This window comes from Oratosquilla oratoria, chromosome 25 (genome assembly GCF_046742065.1).
Source record: "Oratosquilla oratoria isolate Oo_2021 chromosome 25, ASM4674206v1, whole genome shotgun sequence".
Classification (NCBI taxonomy): domain Eukaryota; kingdom Metazoa; phylum Arthropoda; class Malacostraca; order Stomatopoda; family Squillidae; genus Oratosquilla; species Oratosquilla oratoria.
The window spans coordinates 57,980,754-57,998,264 of NC_134801.1; the positions used below are offsets into that span (position 1 = coordinate 57,980,754).

Sequence of the window (17,511 nt, forward strand, 5' to 3'; positions counted from 1 at the left end):
TATATATATATATATATATATATATATATATATATATATATATATATATATATATATATATATACACATATATTTGTGTGTGTGCGTATTGTAGTGACCACTGAAGAGGATTGCAGTCAGCAATCGAAATGTATAGATTCGCTTATTCAACTCTTCCTGTCTTCTGACTGTTGTATCAGTTGTGATTTACAAATGTGTTGCTACATTTTTCATCAGTGATATATATGTGTGTGTGTGTGTGTTTGTGTATATATTATACACACACACACACACACACACACACACACACACATATATATTTATATATATATATATGTAATATACATATATATATAATATAGATATGTGTGTATATATGTGTATATATATATATATACATATATATGTGTATATATATGTATATATACATATATGTATATATATATATATATACACATACACTAAAAACCCACTGTTGGTTGGATATAAGAAAAGAAAGGAAATAACGATTTCCGTATATTTCGATCAGTTGATGTGATCTTCTTCAAGCGGAATACAAAGACAAGAGGATCACAGCAAGTGATCGAAATATACGGAAATCGTTATTTCCTTTCTTTTCTTATATCCAATCAACAGTGGGTTTTTAGTGTATTTATTAATGTGTTACGACATTACTGGACAGTGATGTGTGTGTGTATATATATATATACATATATATATGTATACATATAATTTCCCAAACACCTAGCGCCACATATCCCATAGGAAAGAAGCTAAATGAGCTCCTCACCCACACGTCGCAAGCATGTACACCCTCTCCTCAGCCTGCGATTTCCTAGAAATCTTACGTCACTCCCCTCCCGCAAATGATGCAACCATCGCTTCGTTAGATGTAGAAATTCTTTCCACAAATGTCCCCATAAACCAGACCGTAGGCTTCATACTTAAACGAGTGTACCACAACAACGGAAAAAAGCCCCAATTCAAGAATTATTGGACAAACTTACTGAACAATATATATATAAACAAAATTTGAAAAAAAAAAAACCGCTGGCTTTAGACAACGACGAATTCTTTCATATCCTGCCCGCCAATTATCTTTATCAAACCTTATAAAGCTAATCTGCTCACCCTCTTCTTGTTAGGACTTGGCGTCTTGTCAAGACAACTCATCAAGTGTAAAGTTAAAATGAATTGGGATAAAATAAAGGTATAATTTCTAACTAAAATGAGAGAAGGGTTATCCCTCAGAAATAGCTTTTCGAAATTTCGACCTAAACTATCCCCTAAACCAGGGGTATTAACTATATATATATATATATATATATATATATATATATATATATATATATATATATATACATATATATATACACACACACCATCATATGTAACGAATAAAACAAATTCCTGCTAAGAAATTTTAAGGTTACATATAAACATACCGTTTTCTCTTATCTATCTCTCTTCCCATGGGCCATAAGGTCATCAGTTGGTGGTTTTTCCCGTTGCTGTCAAAAAGTGCAACCTCCATACCTCAATCACATCTTCACCACTTCTGTACATCAATGTACTTTTCCCTCTAAGCCTTTGGTTCTCAAACTTCTTCAGCTTGTTACCCAATTTAACATGCCACATTAAACATGTTACTCCTTTCACATAATGTAGTCAACATTGAAACACACACACACTCAGACACACACACACACACACATATATATATATCAAACACAATGCACTTTAATTCTAAGCCATCAACATCGGGAGGCCCGATGGAGGCCAACATGCAAAAATTGAAACGTAGTGCGGCTCTTGATAGAGCAATCGGTTAAGTCCTTAGCACTTGTCACTCGCTAGCCGGATTCGAGTCCTTGGCCGTACTGAGTTTCAATTTCTGCATGTTGGCTTCCATCAAGTCTCCCGATGCTGATGGCTTAGAATTAAAGTGCATTGTGGTTGATAAAGATGTATCACTATTCACTGGAACCCATTCAGTGTTGTACATATATATATATATATATATATATATATATATATATATATATATATATTATATATATATATATATATGTGGCTAAATTAGAATACTAGAAATATTTTTGTTTATTTATTGTATCTTAACTTTGTGCATCTCTAAAGACGCCAAAGAGGTAGAGAACATCAGTGGGATGGATGGAATTAAATACTTTAAAGCCACTTGAGGACTTCTTGGCTTCTTGATTTTCAGAATTCTTATTATCATTTTTTCTTGTCACACTTCCATTACGACCCGAAAATGTGTTAAATTACCCTCAAAGGGTAATTTACCCTCGGGGGGTTAATTTACCCCTGGGGGGTAATTCACCACCGGGGGGTAATTTACCACCAGTTTGGGAATCACCGCCTTATGGAGTCCCTTGTAACTGAATAAAATCACCTGGCGCACCACAGAACAGAATAAATATCCTTCCTCTGTCACAGAACTGGTTTACCAATAGTGGTTAATGACTGGGTAACCAAGTAATGAGGGCTGAAACAATTGGCAACTAGGCAACTGGTGACCGTCACTAGTTGCCTAGTGTGAAAGTCTCGGGCAACTGCAAGCAACCAGTGACTGTCACCGAGTTGTGGAATCCTTTCTCATTATCACATTATTCGAAAGAATGGCATGAATGGAGGAGGTGCTTCTGTTGGCTTTGCTGGTCAAGAAAAAGAGACGGTCGGTGACGGCAACTGCCAGTGACGGTCACTTGTTACCGGAGCGGGCAACAGCCATAACCTGTTGCGCAACCGGGCAACCGCAGTGACGTAGTGTGAAAGGCTAAATTTAAGATAACGGTAGGCAACTAGTGACCGTCACTAGTTGCCTAGTGTGAAAGGGGCCTAAGAGAAGACTGGATAACTTTATGGATTAGGATGACTGGTAATACGGGACACGGAACTGACTAGTGTAGGCCTTATGGTCCCTTGCAGTTTCCTCCATTTTTATGTTCTTGTATACAATGGTCCTTCACGTGGCTGTCTCGTGATAAACTCAGCTTCGTGATATTTGTTGCGACACCTAATACCTATTACAGGTATTACTAGTGCCTGAATAACCCCAGAGGTATTGCAAAAGGTTCTGTCATATTAACAAGTTGTGTAAGAATTATACTCAATTCATGTACTTACTGAAAATAAAAGTATAGATCGTTCCTAGGATTCAGCTGTTTGTTCACAGCCTTCCCGTTTTCTATATATATATATATATATATATATATATATATATATACAGTAGCGAGCATAAGTTAAGGGACAGTAAAACACTTTCTGAATAAATCTTTATTGTAACTTAAGTATTTAATCAAGAGACCTGTAAACTGACACAGATTTACATACACTTCTAGTATGAATTCTGATGAAGTTTTAAAGCAATAGATAGACAGGTTAGTAAATAAGCAGGAGAATAGTACAACAGTTACATTTCCATGTAGTGCAAAAGTTAAGGGACACATCAAAAAATGCAACCAAAAACCTTGTTAATGTCAATTTAGCTCTTATTTGTAAGGATTTATAAGATTTTCTGCATCAAGCCAATTATAGCTTAAGCTTGTACATTATTGGAACACCTTAAAATCCATCATGGCGCCTGCAAAACGTCAACAAGTGCTGAAGCAGAGAGAAACCGCATTGTGTCTTTACACAAAGATGAATTATCACTTTCAGAGATTTCACGTGCAATAGGGAGATCTCGCAGTATCGTGCAACGCATTGCAGCTAGATTCAAACAGTCAGGAAACGTTAAAACTTTGCCAAAGACCGGCAGATCTCGAAAAACCAATGCGAGAGAGGACAGAATGATGGTGAAACAGAGCATGCAGGACCGTTTTAAGACTGCAGCTGAAATTTCTCGCGAGATGGGTGAAACTTCCAGTGGCACAGTGTCTCGATTTACGGTTTCACGTCGACTGAAGCAAGCTGGTTCGTTGGCACGTGTCCCTGCTGAGAAGCCTTTGATCTCAAAGAAAAATAAAAAACTACGTCTTCAGTTTGCCCAAGAACATGTATGGTCGGACGCACAGTGGGCTACAGTTCATTTCAGTGATGAATCCAAGTTTAATATGATCGGGTCTGATGGAAAAAAGTATGTCAGACGCAAATTAGGTGAAAGGTTGTCTCCAAAGTGCGTCAAAAAGACAGTGAAATTTGGAGGAGGTAGTGTGACGGTGTGGGGAGCCATTTCTGCTGCCAGGCCTGGACCGCTTGTTCGCCTGCATGGTACAGTAAATGCAGCTGTATACAAGGAGCTACTTCGACAGCATGCTCTACCAAGTTTACGAGCTGCAGCTGCACAATCACCCATTTTCATGCAAGATAATGCTCCTTGCCACAAAGCCAAGTCCGTTACCACATTCTTGAGGGACGAGGGGATATCAGTTATGAATTGGCCAGCCCAAAGCCTTGATCTTAATCCAATAGAAAACGTATGGAAGATCATTGGAGAACGTGCGCAAGCCAAAAATCCAGAAAAACAGGACAAACTATGGGAATATTTGGAAGAAGAGTGGAAAAAGTTGACTCCGGAGTTTTGTAGAACATTAATAGGTTCCTGTGGTAAACGATGCAATGAGGTTATTCAGAACAAGGGTATGTTCACCAATTATAATTGGTGAACATATAAAAATATCAAGAGTATCAATAATTATTGATACTCTTGATATTTTTTTATGGTGTCCCTTAACTTTTGCACTACATGGAAATGTAACTGTTATACTATTCTTCTACTTATTTACTAACCGGTCTATCTATTGCTTTGAAACTTCATCAGAATTCATACTAGAAGTGTATGTAAATCTGTGTCAGTTTACAGGTCTCTTGATTAAATACTTAAGTTACAAGAAAGATTTATTCAGAAAGTGTTTTACTGTCCCTTAACTTATGCTCGCTACTGTATATATAAACATATATATATTTACAGTAAATTAAAAGTTACTAGGTTAATGTTTGAACAGGGGTATTAAGTTGACTTGGTTGAACTTGGATTTTTTTTTTTTTCAAATTCTGATCTAATATTCGGGACATGGAGGACATTCCGTACACCAGAAACACTCTATTAATGGTTCCGAATTTTGAAAATTCCCTTTAGAAAGAACTTATCATTATAGGTATTTACCTTGACAAGTTTCATACAATTCCTATCTCACGCAAACACATTTTCGCTTCTTTTTTGTATTTGAAAGATTTATTTATTTTTTCTTCTATGGTATGGTTATGATAGGTTTGGTTAGTTACTATTGAACAATGCAAGTTTTTTGTGGAATGTACGTGTTTGCGTGTTTCTGGAAATTTACCCCCATTTTAGTCGTGTGGAGCCTTGCCAATACTTCCATTTAAGCTCCCTACTCTTCTATATCGAGGCCACACACAAGCCTTCAATTAACAACGAACTTGTTTTATGTCACCGTTCGTGCCGCGCAGAAGCAAAAAGAAACAAGAAAGCAACAAGAAGTCTTACTTGGGTACTTCACACTAGGCTCCATGCCCTCGACACCGCCATTTACCCGCCTCCCCCCACCCCACGCCAAATCCCTAGGTTAGAGTGAGGGGTGGGGGACCTCGCAACAACAGCTCTTATGTTCGTGAGTGTGACCCTTATGTTATCCCGAATTTAGGCCTAATATCACACACACACACGCTTCAGATGCTTAGGCAGTCAGGCCGTGAGGGTTGAAAGATGGATCGAGGCAGGGCGGGGAGGGGGAGAGGGGAAGGGAAGAGAAGGAGGGAGTAAGGATTGAGGGAGAGGGCTGGAGAGAGTGAAAGCCAAGGAAATTGAGGTCAAGGGAAAGGGGGCTCGAAGGAGAGGGAGACTGTGTATTTCATATTTACAAATGTGAAGAAAGACGACTGACGAAAAGTGACATTTATTATTTACGAAAATAGGTACGTTGGTATATAGACGATCTTTGCTGTGTTCTCAATGCTTAGTACGCTATTCTTCCATAAATACGAACCCTCACTGTAGCCTCGCCTTTACTTGCGTGCGTGCGTGCGTGCATGCGTCTGTAGTCTCTCGCGAGAAACCCGTGGCGCCATCTATTGAGCGCCGAAGCAACTACCCGACCAATCGACTCGTGAACAGCTGTACTGTAGAGCGACTTTGCCGTTGACGCACGCATTTGTCTTCTCTCTCAGTCCTTTATCGCACTAGTCACAGGCGCCACCTGTTACACACAGCATCCTGTACACGCACACTCTCCACTTCCTATGCACGCCCTTCCTGACGGTTACATTACGAACGTTGTGAAAAACCACGTTGGACAAAATCCTCCACGCTGTGGACAGGATTCGAACCTGTGCGGGCAGAGCCCAATGGATTTCGAGTCCATCTCCTTAACCTCTCGGACACCACAGCTCGAAGTTCATATTGGGAATGTAATTTCCGATTTAATCCTTCAACGGATAATATATAGTGTTTTTTTTTATGTATAGAAGCCGCATGCTTTACACACTCTGGCTTCACGCAGCACTGGTCATGGCGATTGGGACGATGGAGCGCACTCTGACTCGCTTGCTTCATCCATATCTTCTCGATCAGCGTATGATCTACCGACTGGTTGACACAATGCCGACTTTTCTTCTACATCTTGCGGTTTGAGAGGGAGAGGATTATAGGGATATATGTATATGTATGTATGTATGTATATATGTATATATGTATGTATATATATATATATATATATATATATATATAGATATATATATATATATCTTATTTGGATGCAGGAGAACGTACACACAGGGGCCGGCTCGGAACCCTAAACACTCTAACGTTTCGTTCGCGTAGAACGTTAGAGTGTTTAGGGTTCCGAGCCTTCCCCTGTGTTTACGTTCTCCATCATCCAAATAATTTGTCTAAAATACTTATCAATATATATATATATATATATATATATATATATATGGAGAAAGGAACAAGAAACAGAGATGGAGATTGAGTGAAGTGAGACGGGGAGATAGAGAGGGAGAGAAGGGAGAGGGTGAGAGGGAAGTGAAGAGAAAGTGAAAGAAAGGAAGGAACAAGTGATGGGGGAGATGGAGGAAAAAAGAGAGAAAAAGAGAGAAGAGATAAGAATGGGAAAGTGGAGAGATACAGAGATGGAGAGACAGGGTGAGAGAGAGCGGGGGGGGAGGAGGGAGGGAGAGGGAAAGAAGGGTGAGGGAGGGAGGGATAGGGTGAAGATGGGGGGGAGGGGGCAAGGACACTAAATTAATAATTGGACAATAAGATAATACGAGTAATGTTTTCCTTATCTTCTCCCCAATCGTAAAGGCATGCTGACCCGTAAGGGGTCAGCATAGACACCATCATTCTTGATGCATATCATGCTGTCAATACCTCACATAGGAGTATGTGTGTGTGTGTGTGTGTGTGTGTGTGTGTGTGTGTGTGTGTGTGTGTGTGTGTGTGTGTGTGTGTGTGTGTGTGATAGTGACGGGACGGGGATGGGGAAGGAGAGTGATAGAGAGGGAGGAGAGAGGGAGAGAGAGGGAGGGAGGAAGGAGAGACAGGGATGGGGAGAGAAGGGGAAGGAGAAAGAGAGGAAGGAGTGAGAGGAGAGAGAGGGAGGAGGTGGATAGAGGGAGAGAGAGGGTAGGGGGAAAGAGAGGTAGCGAGAAAGCGGAGGAGAAAGAAGGCGGAGAAAATGGAAGAGGGGAGAGAGGGAGGAAGGAGGGGATAGAGAGGGAAGGGGAGTGTGGGATGGAAGAGATGGAAGGGGAGAGAGAGAGAGAGGAAGGGGAGAGAGAGAAGGAAGGGAGAGAGAGAGAGAAGGAAGGGAGAGAGAGAGAGAGAGAGAGAGAGAGAGAGAGAGAGAGAGAGAGAGAGAGTGAGAGAGAGAGAGAGAGAGAGAGAGAGAGAGAAGGGAGAGAGAGAGAGAGAGAGAGAGAGAGAGAGAGAGAGAGAGAGAGAGAGAGAGAGAGAGAGAGAGAGAGAGAGAGAGAGAGAGAGAGAGAAAGAGAGGGGAGAGAGAGAGAGTGAGAGGGGAGAGAGAGGGAGTGAGAGGGGAGAGAGAGGGAGGGGAGGGAGAGAGGGAGGGGGAAAGAGAGAGAGAGGGAGGGGGAAAGAGAGAGGAAGAGGGAGGGGGAGGGAGGGAGAGAGGGGGAGGGAGGGAGGGGGAGGGTGAGAGAGAGAGGGAGGGGGAGAGGAAGAGGAGAGAGACAGAGGGAGGCGGAGGAGAGAGAGAGAGAGAGAGAGAGAGAGAGAGAGAGAGAGAGAGAGAGAGAGAGAGAAAGAAAGAGAGAGAGAGAGTCCCTGTTGTGGGACAGGATGTTAAACAAAGGGACATCGCCCAAGAGAACTGTGATTTAAAAGTTGCGAATCTCGACTGACTTACAGATCGTAGCCAATTCATGCGAACTTGACGCGTGATTCTTTTACAGGGGTTTGCATAATTGCAGTTTAACTTAAATAACTTGCATGTTTTTGGTACATATGCTTTTTATACATTATTTACGACAACAGTACAACACTATAACATACCAACAGTTTATATACACTGATCATATGCTATACATAACACGTCAAGTGTGTGTGTGATCGCGGTCCCATCCCAACAGACGCGGCCATGCCTAGGGTCACATAGTTGTTGTTGTTTTTTTTATCAGAATACCGCCTGATGAGTTCATTCAACTTTGAGAAACCTAGTCGCGTATAGAGCACAGGGACCTTCACCTTATTTAATCCAGTTGCGAGTTGAAGGGTTGGATGTGTCCCAGCTCTGCTTCAGCGGGACTGGGGTTGATAGATCAGATAAGGAGTTACCACATCATGGTAAATGAATATCGTACGTTAAGGATTAATGTAAGAATTTTTTTCATGCGTTGTTCCTAAATCGCCCGTCCGCCATGACATAAATAATACACGACGAATACATTAATGCTCTGCACAGACTATGCAAATAATGTTATATACAAATACATTCCATACTATAATGGCCATCCTTGAATATGATACGATATTTAAAATATACAGTATTGATTACAATTGATATATAACAATGCTTTTACCAAGATTACAAATTTTATCTACAATAAAGCTATACGCGTTAAGGGGACACTTCAGCAGTGGCGTGTTGCCACAGATCTGATGATTCAGAAATGGGAATTACCGACAGAATGGTTAGAATAGATACTATGCAAGGTTGAAAGATTCCATCCTCAATCAGCTCCTTCCGTACCGTGTGGTGCGTTCCCTTTCACTTTATCTGACGCCTGATGATTTTATTAAGATGAAAGAGCGTCCCTCTATAACCGTTGCCGCGGTCTTTGTCATGAACGTACAAAATCCCAATCAGTGAAAATGTCATACCCGGACAAAACCCCACTGGCAATCTGCAGGTGGGGTTAGGTTAAGTTAGGTTTCTTGATGATGATGATAATCATATGGTTTAACATCACAAACTCGCCTCTATCGGGAGGCTAGGACGGTGCCCCTCACAGATGGCTTTGTAGCGTGGAATTTAATGAACAATGCCCTTGGTTCAACTTTGCTGGTGGCAGGATTCGGACCAGGTTTCTTAGGTTAGGTTAAGTTAGGTTATGTCCCCCACACCCCACCCCGAATTTTCCAATCGGGGGTTTTGTCTGTTACGCGGATTGGGGTTCTGTCTTCTGGGATTTTGTCACGTGTTCACTCGTCCGGACAGAATGCAACCTTTACCCTGCGTGTTACGACTGCCTGGGCAAAGGACAACTCCTCATGACCACTCAAGTTCGAATCCCACAACACCAAAGTCAATGCACGAATTTGAACGACCCAGATTTCTAATGACAGTAATATAGGACTCGAAGGACAAATTTACGCTTAAGATGGAAATAGTTTTAAGATCTGGTTTACCAACAGAGAAGTTAATGAATGGAACAGACTTTTTAAGTGTAGTGAGATTTGAAACAATACGTTGTTTAAAGATTAGATAACTTTGATGATGTTGATGACTGGTGATAAGGGACTGAACTGACTAGTGTAGGCCTTATGGTCTCTTGCAGTCTCTTCCATTCTTGTGTTCTCACGGCTCTTACCACTGATGAATTAAATAAACTGATTTTGGCCAGAATAAAGCCTCTCAAGGGGAGGTTTTGGTGCTGAGGAATCAAACCTCACCTAATGTATAAGACCATAAGAATGAAGGAGACTGGAAGAGACCCTAAGGCCTACACTAAGCAGTTCCATGCCCCTTACCACTTACCTCCATCCATGAAGTTATCTCAACTTTTCTTAAAACAACTGATAGTTTCAGCGCTCACTACATGGTCATACAATCCACACACACACACACACACACACACACACACACACACACACACACACATAAACACTCATGCACATACACACACACACATAAACACTCATACACACATATTCATACACATACAAACACTCATAAACACTCATGCACATACACACACATAAACACTCATACACACACAAACACTCATGCACGCACACACACACACACACACACTCCAGACTATTCTGTCTAACGCCTAACGGTTCCACTCAGTTCTTTCAAGGGAGGTAACCTCAGGTATATTGAAAAGTTAGGACTGTCGACTAATATTTTCAGTGGCTGATCTCATGCTCCAGTAACACTTTATTAAAAGTTCTCAGTCTTGAACTCCCTACCCCCACCCCTGAGTCGTGTCACCTTTGAAGATTTCTATTAGACAATGCCTAACGATTTTATTCTTAAGCGGAGCCCGTGACCAAGAGGCAGGATGGGGGGGGGGGAGTAGATATCATGAGATTATCGATATTGTGTCTATGTTGTGTAAACTAATTTTAGTCTACTAAACAATTATTTTGCACTGAGTGATAATATTCAGCCTTATCAGTGAAGGCACTCGTTGAGTGCCGGGAGAACTACCCGCGCAACCGTTACGCGTGAATTTCTATCAATTTTATTCTATCTGCTGCCAAACGATTCTATTTATCTGGGACGGGTATGGGTAAGTCACTAAGTGTTATGGCTATTTCTGTCCATCTCTTTGTGTCCGGGTTGCATTTTGGGGACTTTTTTTGCTCTCTCCGAGACAATTATATTCGGTTTGTGAATACTCTTTGCGGAGTATATATTTTTCCCTTCTACTTTCTTCCAACATGGAAGATATTTACTCGTATTTCGTTTTCAACCGCCTCCAAGACACGTACAGCAATAAATTATCAAATATTTTGGCGACAGTTCGGGGCAAAATGTAGAAAACACATAACACGAAGAGTTGAAAGTTTATATTTCTCGTCCCACACAAATACATATTACATTGTTTTGATCACAATTTCTACACTACCGACTTCCTTGTATAAGTCTTATGGTATTTTGCACTCAATTCTTATATTTTGATAAAATCGCGCCTCTATTACATAGAATGTTTACCCAAAGTCTTATGGTATTTTGCACTCAATTCTTATATTTTGATAAAATCGCGCCTCTATTACATAGAATGTTTACCCAAGGATTGGATTATACATCACCCCTGTTCCCATGAAATTTCTTCATAGGATGAGCTTCTGGTGTAGCTGCAACACCCATTCTTCGGTTATTTAAGTTTACATTGACTTAGTAACCATGTAGCGAGTACTGAAACGACTGGTTCTTTTAAGAGAAGATTTGATAACTATGGATGGGGATGACGGATAGCAAGGGCTATGGAGCTGTCTGGTACAGGCATAACGGTCACCTGCAGACTCCTCCATTATTCCTTTTTTGTTTTTTTGTTTTTTTTTTTACTCCTGTCTTCTAATTCAAATTAAACACTCCCTTCGCTATACCGAGGGAGGGACGCCACGAAAGCGAATGAAATAGCAAGGCGGAGTCAGAATAACAAGTCCGAGAATGGAATCAAGGAAATAATTATGGAAACAAAGGCCCGGGCTGAGAAAATGGTAGAGGCATTTGGGAGGTCGTGGCCGGGACGGGAAGAGAAGTGCGCAATTGTTTCTACCTAATTTTAGGTTAAATCTATGTCCTGACAGCTTGACTGGCAAAGAAACTTGGTAAAAGGGGTTCAATTGTGAAATTAATTTGAACTGAATCGACTCTTGAGAAGAAAAGAAAAAAAAATCAATAATTGTGTATGAACAACTGAAATGAAAACAAAAAATCTTGTACTGTACTATATAAATTAATTGCAGTACAGTAATTAACTTTAAAAGAACTTTAACATTAAGATAGTATGCTGTAACAAGAATGTCAACACACACATATCACGTAAAGTACAATACTAGATTTATAATAATTCTTAACAAAAATATTTCCTAAATAATTCACAAGCTGAAATGAATTGAACCGCAACTTATCTATATCTAAGCGGATAAAACTAGTTGATCTTAATGAAGATTTCTTTCTTTCGAATGAAAGAAATAATTTTAATTCACATTTCGATTTAAAACAGAACAAAGTTGAACTAACAAAAAATAATTGACCTCACGCCTGTCATTTGCTGTGGTTAGGTTGTCCAGGTGATTCACAGAAAACGGGGTCATGGCAGTTCACTTAGAAATAGTTCGACGCAAGACGAGTAGTTCTGGAGACCACAGGTCCTTTCAGACACATCGGAAAGAGAGAAGTACAGAGAATTCTACTAATTTCCATCTAAAACTACACTCAGATTTGAAGATGACAGGAGCGTTTTCCCAGTCCAATAGGTAATTCCAATACATCATGTGTACAACCTGACCCGGGGGATATAGCAAGTCTCCCAAAGTCCTCTTAACTATAATCAAATGTTATATATATAAATATATATATAAATATATATATATATATATATATATATATATATATATATATATATATATATATATATATAGACATACATATACCAAAGGCTATTTTCCCCCTTACACAGGAGGTAGCCAAAAGACAAGGCATAGAAACCACTCTAACCCATTCCATCCCTTACATACTCCACTCCCCTCCACCCTCTTCCCTCCCTCTTATCTTAGCACCTCCTTGATGACGGGTCATCCCTACATCTTGTCCATTGCCCTGGGTCAGGAGCAGTGTCGCAAGAGACAGCACATCACAGCAAGGCCGCTTCATTGAATCGGCGACCCCCCTCTCCGTCCCCTCATGCACAAAAGGAGAAGACGGGGAGAAATCCCTTAGGGCTGCGCTAATTTATTTTTCATACATACTCCCTCAATCCCCATTCCCCACCCACTCCCCTTCATGCATCACATCATCCATACATATCATATATATATATATATATATATATATATATATATATATATATATATATATATATATATATATATATACTATATATATATATAGTATATACATTATATATATGTATATATATATATATATATATATATATATATATATTCACATATATATACACATACAAAGAGGATCACAGTCAGTGGTCAAAATATTAGTTTTACTCTGTATCTCAGCTTATCTTTCTCCGAGAGTGAGTCTAAGTTTTATTTTACTCACGTGCTACCACGCCTCGTTGGTATCGTTGGTGTCTTGGGAAGAAGATGATCCCAAAACACCAATGATACCTGGCATTCCCAACACTCACAAAGCAGGGATCCCTATGAGACCAAATACCAACGGAATAGGTAGTGCCCCCCACAAACTAGCTAAGATACTAGCCAAACCCCTTACATCAGCTCTTGGAACTATCAGCGATACACACATTAGAAACTCCACTGATCTCATACAAACAATCCATACCACAGACTTTACAAACAAGAAACTCATCAGTCTAGGCGTCATCGCCTTATCGCTGACAGATGCCATTTCAGCCATACAAAGAGTCATAGATAACATCGATGAGACCACCCTCCCAATCAACAAAAGAGATTACAAACAACTAGTAGAAAAATGACTTAACTGCGCTTTCTGCAAATTTAATGGCAAAACTTACCGACAACACAAAGGCCTACCAATGGGATCGCCTCTCAGTGCTATAGCCGCCTGCTTACCAATGGAAATTCGAGAGCAAAACAACTACAAACAGTTCCTCCCTAACGGCACCATCCGGTTCAGGTATGTAGATGACCACCTTCTCATCATACCAAAAGACACAAACACCGACATCCTTCTACACAATTTAAACAAATCACACCACAAAATACAATTAACAGTCCAACAAGAAAACCAGGACTATCTCCCATACCTTGACACTTTAATCATCAGGAACAATAATACAGCAAAATTCAAAGTTTACAGATAACCCATAAAAAAAACGACTACATACACTACTTCAGTGCCCACAGCGACTGAACTAAGAGTGGTATACTAATAGAATTCTTCCTTGAGAGAACTAAGAATATGCACCCCAGTATACCTTCAAGACGAAATAGACCACATCACCACTACATTCAAAACACTTCACTTCCCAACAGGAATCATCGACCGAGCCCTACACAAAGCTAAGGAAATCAAACAAAGAAGCATCTCAGAATCACAAACCAAAAATGAAAATATCCTCCTCATAGCACCATCATCGGACCTAACTCACCTCCTAACCAGGAAATTAAAACCCATAGGCATCACAGTAATATCAGACAAAGGCCGACAAATACAAGACTTCACAAATGAGGCGATTTCCACTGTCTGCTCAAGCAATATCGACCCTTAAAACCGCAGAATACAATGACGGCACACGTGGTATGCTCACGTGGACGTGTGGTTGCATCACTGTCTGGCGAGTTCAATGTCTGGCGGAGGAGGAGGATGAGCAGGAGGAGGAGGAGGAGGAAATAGGGAGGAGGAGGAAATGGGGAGGAGGAGGAAATGGGGAGGAGGAGGAGGAAATTGGGAGGAGGAGGAGGAAATTGGGTGGAGGAGGAAATGGGGAGGAGGAAATAGGGAGGAGGAGGAAATGGGGAGGAGGAGGAGGAAAATGGGAGGAGGAGGAAATGGGGAGGAGGAGGAGGAAATGGGAAGAAGGAGGAGGAGGAAATGAGGAGGAGGAGGAAATGGGGAGGAGGAGGGAGGAAATGGGGAGGAGGAGGGAGGAAATGGGGAGAAGGATGGGGGAAATGGGGAGGATTGGCCTCACGGGTGTCGGCTGCGAGACATTTGATGTCATGAGTAAACGCCGTAAATAAACACACTTGTGAATGCACTAAAACGTCAAAAATGAGGGCAGGGTGTGAATTAGCTAATGTGAATGGTTATTTCGGAAATATGAGCGAAAAACGACGAGTCAAGGCCACTGAGGTGCCCTTCGCTCGCTGATAAACTGAAAATGCATGCCCAAGCTATGCCTAACTTCATTTCTCATTCTGTCCATCCTTATCACCCGCACCACGCTTCTACATTTTACATTGAACACATTTATCCTACCCCTTTCTGCCTCGTTTGAATTCCAAAGTAAAAACTTACCTTCAAGTGGAGGTATGAAAATCCGGTGGCAAACTATTTATATGGTCACTGTACGTATTGTTTGCTTGTATCTTCTCTTGCCTTGTTACAAACTAGGTTTTCAGTAACGTGTGTAAATAATTATAACAAAATGATGAGCACACTGATTGGGAAATTGAATGGATTTGGTTACACCTTCGTAGCGGACACTATCGAAAAACCTGACCTCGTTTACCAATGGCATGACATGACCGGGTACGTGGTCACAGTTGATGGGTCGTAGCACCGAATGAAGACCGGTCACAGAGGTTTATATGATCACTACGTATTGTTTCTTTATATTTTCTCTTGCCTTCATACAAACTAGTTTCAAATAACGTGTGTAAATAATTCTAACAAAGTAATCCGCACACTACTTGGAGGAGGTCCGTTCACCACGTCTGCGTTGACTCGTCTGAGCCGGGTGCCAACACATAGGATGCGCGCGCAGGCATGGGCATGGAAGGAAAGTCTGTCCAACTTCGGACACACCGTTAAAACGCTATTCCCCAGAATTCGCCAAGATGGTGAGGAGAACAGGAATGGAAAGGGAGTTGGGAGATAGGGTGGATGAAAGAGTATTAGGATGGTTTGGACACATGGAAAGAATGAGTGATGAAAGATTAGTAAAAGAAGTGTGGAAGGCGGAGGTGGAAGGAGTGAATATGTGGGGACGTCCTAGGATGAAATGGATGGATGGGGTGAAATGGGCTTTACAAAAGAGAGGAATGTCTGTAGAGGAAGGACGGGAGAGGACACAAGATAGGTGTGAATGGAGAAGGGTTGTGTATAGATGATGCTGTGATGCATGAGGGGGAGTGGGTGGGGGATGGGGGGGTAAGGAAGTATCTATGAGAAAAAATTTGACGCAGCCCGAAGGGATTTCTCCCCGTCTTCTCCTTTCCTGCATGGGGGGACGGAGAGGGGGGGGAGGGTCGCCGAATTTATGAATCAGCCTTGCTGTGATGTGCTGTGTCTTGCGACACAGCTTCTGATCCAGGGCAGTGGACAGGATGCAGGGATGACCCGTCATCCAGGAGGTGCCAAGATAGGAGGGAGGGAGGAGGGTGGAGGGGAGTGGAATATATGGGAAGTGAAATGGGTGGGAGTGATTTCTATGCCTTTTTCTTTATGGCTACCCCAGTGTAAGGGGAAAAAAGCCTTTGGTATATGTATGTATTAAAACAAATTAAAGACAAAAAAAAAAAACAATAAGATAGTGACGGTGTCTTGAAAGTCTCTAATTGCAAACAGAGCACGCCGAACTTGCAGGTTCAAGCGCAACCAGGCAGCACGGCATCAGTAGTCATACTTATGATAGCGAGTGGTAGAGAGCGTGAACTCAGATATGAAGGGAACCTAAGAGGAGGAGGAGGAGGAGGAGGAGGAGGAGGAGGAGGAGGAGGTGGTATAGGATGGGTAAGAGGAAGAGGAGGAGGAAGAGGATAAGTATCAGTAAGAGAAAAGGAGGAGGAGGAGGATAAGGAGGATGAGTAAGAGGAAGAGGATGAGGAGGAAGCAGAGGATGAGGATCAGTAAGAGGAAGAGGAGGAGGAGGAAAAGGATAGAGATGCGGATGAGAATGAAGGTGAGGAAGAGGAGGAAGATGTGATGAGGGAGAGGAAGAGAAAGATAAAGAGGATGATGATGATGATAATGATGATGATGATGATGATGGTGATGATGATGTTGATGATGATAACGACGACGACGATTGTGATTATGATGATGATGATGATGATAAAGATGATGATAAAGATGATGATGATGATGATAATGATCACAAGGTAGAGGAGGAGGAAAAAGACGAGGGTGAGGACGAGGATGATGAAGATGAGTGTGAGACTACCAAAGGAGGGAAAAGGATGAAAAGGGGAGGGGGTTGGGGTGGCACGACTGATCCAGGCACCATCAAATGGGCGGGAATTGGGGCGAGCAATGGGGGTTGACTGGGAGGTGAGGCCAAGTGGTTGGTGCAGTGCCATCTATGTAATAAAAGAAGATCATGGACTAAGTACTATATTCTAATTAAAACTTGCATACTGGGTGGGATTCCTTTGGTCGCGTCTCCTCAAAGGTGCACATGCGCAGGAGGAGACACGTGACGTCACCACCGTGCCAATTCCTGGGCGGTATCGAGTACTTAGGT

The 17,511-nt window shown here is 41.5% G+C and overlaps 1 protein-coding gene and 1 non-coding gene across 3 annotated transcripts in view; both read right to left on the bottom strand.

The window, feature by feature from the left end:
* The window catches only part of LOC143038971 (uncharacterized), a 43,295-nt gene that overhangs the window by 11,563 nt on the left and 14,221 nt on the right, over positions 1-17,511 (bottom strand). The window lies entirely within an intron of this gene.
* Positions 6,271-6,352, bottom strand: TRNAS-CGA (transfer RNA serine (anticodon CGA)). Its single transcript has one exon. It is a non-coding gene; the product is annotated as a tRNA-Ser (tRNA).